The 9118-nt window shown below is 44.4% G+C and overlaps 1 long non-coding RNA gene across 1 annotated transcript; it reads right to left on the bottom strand.

The window, feature by feature from the left end:
• Positions 1–99: 99 nt before the first annotated feature.
• LOC109027720 (uncharacterized) lies at positions 100–5444 on the bottom strand. Its single transcript, XR_002006746.3, has 2 exons — positions 5379–5444; positions 100–1771 (listed from the first exon to the last, which is right to left on the bottom strand). It is a non-coding gene; the product is annotated as an uncharacterized lncRNA (long non-coding RNA).
• Between the last annotated feature and the right edge of the window lie 3674 nt (positions 5445–9118).

Raw genomic sequence — 9118 nt, 5'->3', positions numbered from 1 at the left:
AGACCTGTGTTGAACTTCTAACCCACGTTCTGACTTTTAACTATAACATAAAAACTTGTGTAGTTTTAAGCCACTAAAAAAATACACAATCATTTTAACTTTATTTTTAAATTTTATTTTGGGGCATAACAGTTTGATAAGGTTTAACATATGTTTAGATTCATGTAACCACCACCACAATAGGATACAGACAGTTCATCATACACAAATTCTCTCATTCTTCCCTTTGTGGTCACACATCTCCCACCCCTAATCCCTGGCAACCACTAATTGTTTGCCCATTGCTTTCATTCTTCCTTTGCCAGAACATCTTTGCTTTGTTCTGCATCTTAGGAGGAAAACTATTTCTTTAGTATTGATTTTGGGACATGTCTGTTGGTGATGAATTCTTCCAGATTTCATTCATTGAGAATGTCTTTATTTCATCTTCGTTCCTGAAGGATGTTTTCACTGGATATTGAATTCCAGATTGACAGTTTTTTCTCTTTCAGCACTTTAAAAATGTTATTCCATTTCCTCTGGCCTACTTTTTTTTTCCTGAGGAATCCACAGTTATTTAAGTCAATGTTTCCCTTTATATAAAGTATCATTTTTCTCTGGCTGCTTTCAAGATGTTTTGCCCTAGTTTTTAGCAGTTTAATTACGATGCATCTGGGCACGGTTTCCTTTGGGTTTTGTTTGTTTCTTTGCATCCTATTCTTCCCCTTCTCCCTCTGGAACTCTAACAATATGAATATTAGACTTTTTCGTATTGTCTCACATGCCTCCAATACTCTGTTCATTAATTTTTAATTTTTTCCTTTTGTTCACATTGGATAATTTCTATTCAATCTTCAATTCACTGACTTTCTCTATTTTGCTATTGGTCTTATCCAGGCAATATTTTATTTCAGTCATTGTAATTTTCAGTTCCAAAAAGTTTCTCTTTTGTCCTTCTTTGTATCTTCTATAGTCTTTGTTGAGACTTTTTTGTTTCAAGAGAATTTTCCCTTACTTCTTGGAATATGGTTATAATAGTTGCCTTTGCATCTTTAATAATTTCAACATTTGTGTCATCTTGCAGTTGGCATCTGTTGATTGTTCTTTTCCCTATAAGTTGAAGTTTTTCTTGTCTTTCATATGTCAAGTAGTTTTGGATTGTGTCCTGAACATTTTGAATATTACATTATGAGGATCCATGTCTTGTTTAAATCCTAAAGCGAATTTTGAATTTTGTTTTGTTTTGTTTTGTTTTTGCAGGCAATCAGTCTAATTAGGCTCCAGACTCGAGTTCTCCTGTGGACTGTGGTTCTAATATCAGTTCAGTTTTCAAAGCCTTTGCAGTGCTACGGGAATCTGTTGTGTGTATGTTGCCCAGTGGCCATTTGGTGGCCTGGATCATAGTCTCATGCACAGTTCAGTTCTCACACCATGTGCAGCTTAGAAGTAAGCCTTGGAGTTAACATGGAACTGCTCTCTTGAGCAGTCTCCTTTCTGAGATTATTCTGGCATTTTTGGCCCCCTGAAGCCCCATTTTTTTTGTCCTCTGGTTAGAAAGCTAGGTCTTTAGTTTTCCTACCTTGCTGCATACATCTCATGGCTATACTTGAGTCTGTCCCACCAGGCAGTGTAAGAACAGAGAGAGAGAAAAGGGAATAGTATTTTGTCCCACCCTCTTGGGACCACAGCTTCTCTAGTGGAGGGAAGACTCGCTTCCCTCAGAGCTTTAAGTATTTCAGTGCTCTGCAGGCTGCTGTTGCCATTGTTGTTACTGCTGCCACTATGGGATTACCTGGGGGTTGGATGGGCAAGAGTGAAAAAAGATTTAAAAACCAGGGACTTTCTCCACTTCTTATAACTCTTAGGTGTCCCCACAACCACCTTGGACCAGAAAGTGAGGATTCTTTTTAGAGCCCTGGTTGCTTTTGGTGTGCACATCCAGGCCAGACTAATGAGTCCAAGCCAGATGATACCAGAGGGGATAAAAGATGAGAGATTCATGGTGGTTTTGGTGGTACTTCATATTCTGATCTCTTTCCCCAATTCACCTGCTCCTGTTTACTTGTCATTGTCCTTAGATAGCTGTTCAATGTAGTCTGTCCAGGGTTCATTTTTGCATTTTGTGGGAGAAACAGGGTAGGGTGTGCTTACTCCATCTTGCCCAGAACAAAAACTCCAATATATATGTCTTAATCCAACACTATAAATGGTTAATAAACTTTGCCTTCAGCAACAGGCACAATGACCAACGCTAATTGCCAGGATTGCCTCCAATAGCTGTGTTCTTTCTGCTGGATAGAGACTCCTGGGCCACCTTAAGGGTTAGCTGAGGCAGGCACTACTATCGTGGGTCACTCCTGAGGCCAAGCTACTTGAAGCAGCTCCGGTCTTCTCAGGTCCTGGTTCCTGCCTTCATCTTCCTATTCCTCCCACCCAACAGAGTCCAGGAGCTAAGTAAGGTAGCCTGAACCATGACAGAAGCATCAGTGAGGAATTGGAGCCTGGAATGTCTGACTGAGAAGTTTGGTCACGACTTAATAAGTAAAGGAAGCTCCTGAAGATTCTCAAGTAGCAACATCATGTAATCATTATCATTAAAATAATAACTAACATTTATTAAGCCATGCACTATCCTATATGTTTTTATATACATTATTGTATATATATAATTACATTAAATTTTCTGATATGGTTTGGATTTGTGTCCCCACCCAAATCTAATATCAAACTAATCCTCAATGTTGGAGGAAGGACCTGGTGGGAATTGACTGGATCATGGGGGCAAACTTCCCCCTTTCTATTCTCATGATAGTGAGTGAGTTCTCATGAGAGCTGGTTGTTTATAAGTGTGTAGCACTTCACACTTTGCTCTCTGTCTCCTTCCTGCCACCTTATGAAGACGCGCCTACTTCCCCTTCACTTTCCACCATGATTGTAAGTTTCCTGAGGCCTTCCCAGCCATAGTTCCCATACAGCCTGTGGGACTGTGAGTCAATTTCTTTTCTTCAGAAATCACTCTTTTCATACACAAATCTTATGTCGTTCCTTATAGCAATGTGAGAACAGGCTAATACGTCTTCCAAACAGGTTGCAGGATAGATACTATTTTTCATTTGCAGATGAGGAAACTACTTTTACCTGGAAGTGACATGTTACTAACATCAAAGGATCAGGAAAGTGCCATCCTAACCTATGTTGAGGAGGTGAAGAACTGGATGAGCCCAGACACATATAAGCTTGTGACCTTGGGCATTAATTCCCTCTTCTGCAAAAAGGGGATAGCAATGGTGTCCACCCTGCTCTGCAGATAGGATAAGATTATGAATGTAGCATGCTTAGCACAGTGACTGGCACAAAGGAGGCACTCATAAATCACCATTTTTATTTGTTTCCCTTCTTCAGTGTAGCTGAACCAGCACATACAGTTCTACTTGAATCTCCAAGGACTGGCAGGTCTCCTGGACCAGACTCGATTTTTAGTGATAATTGGATGCTTATTATCACCTAGAGATCTGGCTTGACAGCTATTTTGCACTTTACCAAGAAAAAACAAGTAGCTATGCCTTGGTGGCAGTCAGATGGCCAACACATTAAAATGAGTTTGCATAACCCACTACTTTACCTATGGTCAAGTGTTTAAAATGTCATCTCATCTATTTAACCAATTCCATTAAAATGTTTTTCTCTCAATTTCTGTGGAAGATGCGGGGAAAAAAGGTAATATGTATTCGTCTCTAGCATTTTCACTTGATGTGTGAGGTCACAGTTAAAAGCAGCTACCACATATTTGGTCAAGAGTTCAGGGATAATCTGGGCAGCAGGGAGCAGTAATGTCTCCATTTAAGATGCAGGAGCCAATGACTAGGTCAGTAATTTTCCACTGGCTTCAGTGAGAGCCCTGACAGGGAAAGGGGTAAGAGGAAAGGAAGAGGAGATTGTGGGAGGAAACCGAGCTGGGCAACTGCATTGCGGAGACACAGGGACTGCCAGCCAATTGTCTTGGACTTGCCTATGCCAAATGTTCTGGAAATGGACTAAAGTGGGAGGAATATCACAGCAAGGTGGGACTGGGTGGCGTGTAGGGGAAGCAGGGAATCAGCAGGGGCTGTGACATCAGAGGAATCCTGTTCTTAACAGCTGTTCACTACTGGCCAGTTGTTTAACCTCTTTGACTGAGCCTTGATTTCTTTACCAAGTGGGCAAAAAAATACTTATCTCGTATGATTGTGGGGAAAGCAGATGAGATAATGTGTGTGGCACAGCCATGGGGACTGGGGCCCAGGGCATGCTCAATAGTGCTACTTTCCCCTTTCCAACCCGGATGTCAGAGGGGACCATCTGCCCTCCAAGATCTAGAGGAGAGGATCTCAAATCCCCACCCCATCAGTGCCCAATTTTAGATTTTGGTGAAGCCCCAGGAATAATATTTCATGCTTCCACTCCACTATGCTTTCCTCAATTAGGTTTTTGATCTAGCCCAGATGTTGACCTCAGCTTCAGACACACACACAGACTCAACACTCACACTCTTGCATGCTCACACACACACATGCTCACACACACACACTAATAAACATATACACACCACTCACACACACTCATACATGCACAATCTCACACACATACACACAACACACACACTCCCACACACATACATACTCTTACATACACAACTATATACTTGACCTACGTTCACTGAAATAATATTGTTCAGCACATTGTGTATACAGCATTCTAGGAAACATCTTTTAAAAAGTGTATTAAACTCATGTTTCTGTCATTATCCTGTTATAAACCCTTCCATTCACAGATGATAAACTCTTAACAACACAGGGCATCGGTAATGATCTGAGCATCCTCTTTTGAACATTTGTCTACGAACACTTCACTACACACATAGGCCCTCACACACACAATCCCTCCCTCACACAGCCCTTGCATTCAAGACCCCTGTGTGTGTTCCAGCTGTGCTGAAACTCTGGGGCTATGGAGATTTACGCTATAAAGGACAGGGGTACAAACTGAGTACAGTCTGGTTTTTTGAAGTCTTGGACATGTCCACTTGGGCTGTCCTTCCTGCCACATTTCCCCTGCCCGCTGTTATCCCTTTCTCCCCTTCCTTCTCTCTTCCCTCACTCTGCCTTTCTGGCCCCCATTAGGGCACTTTTTTCTAACGTAAGGTGGTCTAGCATTTCTTTGTTGTCTTCTTCCAGCTCAAGCCCACAGGCTCTTGTTTTCTGCTTCCAAAGGCTTATGGAGGTGTTCTCCTAAACACACGTGGTTCCTGTCCCAAGGACTTCTGGAGCAGCTGGAGAAATGCAATATGCTTGTTTTGCTCTGTTGCCTTCTCCCTGTGCAGTGTTCTATGGCCGGGGTGCCGGTGGCAGTGGTGTTAATACCTGGAGAGCATTCCACGCTTTTCTCCATTACTGCTAACTTCCCAGGGTCCCCACCTGCACAAAATATGCCCTGGATCAATACAGACTAACTGATGGCATAAACACAGCTGATGGCATCAATCACTTTATGATGCAAATTAGATCTACATTCTTTCTAGAACAGAGGCACCCATCACCACCGCCATCAGAGGTCATTGGGTGTTACTACTAACTTGGGTGACACTAAACGGATCTGGGATACAATCCTAGCTAATTCGTTGCCCACTGTTTGACATTGGGTGAATCGCTTCACCAATCTGTGCCTCAATTTCTTGACCTTTAAAATGGGGGTGATGATACCTGTCCCCAGAGCCAAATGTACTGTGAAGTGAATGAAGCTAAAGCTTAGGTAGCCCTCACTTCTAAAGACCTGCTTTTGTACCTAATTTCATGTTGGTAAGTTGGTGTTCCTTTTCCTTTCTAAAGAAATTATTTTATTTTTTTCCTTTTATTTCAGTCTATTTGTATTAGCTCATACGTGTTCCTTTTCAAAAAAGGCTCCCCAAATTGTATACAATTCTGGACCCATAAAACCTGGCTTCTGTGTGGGTTGGGAGGAGGAAATGAGATGATGTCTGTAAATGCTCAGCTGAGACTGTTCTGAGTGCTCCAGGCATGGAAGCCATTGCAGCGAGAGCACCAGGACGTCTGAACCCATCCTGCTGGCACCTTCTTCTCCAAGTCCCCCCTAAATGGGCTTGCCAACTGGGGCGAACTTCTGCAGGACACAGTCACTCAGGCCTTGGAGCCTCCGTCCAGCTTCTTTCAGGCACAGATGCATGCCTCCTCTTGACGCATGCAGCTTGGAAGCTCTCCCTAGACACAGCCAGCTTGACAGAGGCCGCATCGTTCAAACCTCGTGCCAGTTCCCCTCCAGCTGACACGGTGGCACCAAATGGGAGGAACCCCATATTAGTCTGTTCTCACATTACTATAAAGAAATACCTCGCCTGTAATCCCAGCACTTTGGGAGGCTGAGGCAGGCGGATCATGAGGTCAGGAGATCGAGACCATCCTGGTTAACACGGTGAAACCCCAACTCTACTAAAAATGCAAAAAATTAACCAGGTGTGGTGGCGGGTGCCTGTAGTCCCAGCTACTAGGGAGGCTGAGGCAGGAGAATGGTGTGAGTCTGGGAGGCGGAGCTTGCAGTGAGCCGAGATGGTGCCACTGCACTCCACCCTGGGCGACAAAGCGAGACCCTGTCTTAAAAAACAAAAAAAAGAAAGAAAGAAAGAAAGAAAGAAAGAAAGAAAGAAAGAAAGAAAGAGAAAGAAAAGAAATAAATAAATAAATAAATAAATAAATAAATAAATAAATAAATACCGGAGACAGGGTAATTTATAAAGGAAAGTTTACTAGGCTCATGATTCTGCAGGCTGTACAGGAAGCATGGCAGCCTCTGCTTCTGGAGAGGCCTCAGGAAACTTACAACCATGGCAGAAGATGAAGGAGCCAGATGTCTCACATGGCTAGAGCAGGAGGAAGAGAGAGAGAGGGGAAGTGCTACATATTTTTAAACAACCAGATCTTGTGAGAACTCTATCACAAGAACAGCACCAAATGGATGGTACTAAACCAGCAGTCCCTGACCTTTTTGGCACCAGGGACTAGTTTTGTGGAAGACAATTTTTCCACGGACTGGTGGGTGGGCAGGGAATGATTTCGGGATGAAACAGTTCCACTTCAGATCATTAGGCATTAGATTCTCAACCTAGATCCCTCCCATGCACAGATCACAATAGGCTTCAAGCTCCTGTAAGAATCTAACACCACCACTGATCTAACAGAAGGTGGAACTCAGGCGGTAATGCTCTCTCATTTGCTACTTACCTCCTGCTGTGTGGCCAGGTTCCTAACACAGTAAGTACCCATCCATGGCCCAGGGGTTGGGAACCCCTGTACTAAACCATTCATGAAGGATCCACCCCCATGATACAATCCCCTCCCACCAGGCCCCATCTCCAACACTGGGATTACAATTACACGTGAGATTTGGGTGGTGACACAGATCCAAACCGTATCAAAGCCCCTCTCTCTACCCCTCAGCAAAGACTTTGTTATGGCCACTTGGGACCTGGCCTACTGCAGTGTGTTCCCGTGCTCCATTTTCTGCACCTCAGGTCCACAAAACTGGCATATGGATTCATCACCATCCTTTCTTCAGAGCACACTGAAATCATTGGTCCCCGTCTGGCCTGCTGTTACCCGATTAGGCTTTTTGTTTCATTCTTTAATGTAATAAGGACTGCAAGACCATCACCCAGAACAAGAGCTAGGACCTTGATAGAACCTACAGCTAACTCCACCATCCCCACTTAACCTGCACCTTCAAATGTTTGTATTTAATTCAGAAAAGACTCCAGTTCTCCCAGTAACCCACAGCTGCTGTGTACACCAGCCCCCACCCCATGTCTTCTTTCCCCCTTGGTGACATATCTTCAAAAGAAATCCAGAGCAATCATATTAGCCACTTGATAGCACATTTGGTAAGGGCTTGGGTAGAGGATCAAGTTGAAATCAATGATTTAAATTAGGTTTTTGAGTTTATGTTTGTTTTCACATTCAACAAACCTCTCGTGCTCTCTTCCTATCTATTAGGCCTTGCAGGTTCATCGAGATGTCCTTGAGGTTCTGAGGGAAATGATCCACAATCTCATGAGTTCTCCTGCCCAGTTAAGCGGGAGGCTGCCCCGGGCAGTAACCCTGGGCTGCCTTGCAGGATTCTGGGAAGCTGGGTTGGGGTGGGGGCTGGTCGGGCAGGAACCTGCATGTGCAACTGTGCTGATAAGTCATATCTGAAGCCAGAACCAGAAGGAAAACAAGGTCACCTATGTAAAGGGGTGGGTGGAGCAGGAGACAAAGTCATGAGAACCAGGGCTGCCCGCCCGGAGCTGGGGGCAAAGCAGAGGATGAGGATGCAGTCCAGGGGAGCTGAAATGGGGGGAGCTTCATCTGAGTGCCTTTCCAGGCTGGGGAGCCCCTGCACCCCACCGCTCTTGGAAATCTCTGCCCTCCCCAGACTTCGCCCCTGCACTGGCCTCTCAGCACTGGCTCTCTTTAAAGTCGCCTGGGCAGCTTTATGAGAATGTCCGTGTCTGCCTCCACCCCCACGGCTTCAGGTTTGCTTGGTCCCGGTTGAAGCCCAGGCACTGACAGTTTGTGTACGTCCTCCAGGTGATTCCAGGACAGGCTTCGTGTCGAAACACAAGAAATAGCACAGAATCTATTATTTCTTCTCCACAGGCCCTTTTCCAAGTTGTACTCAGCGTGGAAATTTTTGCCAACATAAATCTAAGAACAAGAAATTTCTTCCTAGAGATACAACACAAGTGAGACAGATGGGATGGTTGGGGTGGGGAAGCATCACAGAGCATGGGGCTGGTTCAGGGCTCTGGGCTGCCAACTTTACAGAGTTCTCATCTCAGCATCTACATCTGCACAGACTCATGCAGTAGCCTGTAACAACCAGGAGAGCTAAGGCTCCTGAATACGGGACCTGGAAGTTATGACCTTTGAGCAATTGTAGCCAGAAAGAAGCCTTGTCTGCTATTGGATTTGGAGCCCCAGCAGAGGGGGTGAGCCATCTAGGACAGACTGGAGGATGACAAGGAAGTGTGGCCACAGACAATCAATAGAATGAAAGAAGACACTGTCAACGGGAAGGGATGAAACATTCCTCACAGCCCCACCTGGCTAAG

The sequence above is a fragment of the Gorilla gorilla genome, chromosome 6, assembly GCF_029281585.2.
Source record: "Gorilla gorilla gorilla isolate KB3781 chromosome 6, NHGRI_mGorGor1-v2.1_pri, whole genome shotgun sequence".
In the NCBI taxonomy this organism is placed as follows: domain Eukaryota; kingdom Metazoa; phylum Chordata; class Mammalia; order Primates; family Hominidae; genus Gorilla; species Gorilla gorilla.
This window is presented reverse-complemented; position numbering and strand designations above follow the sequence as displayed.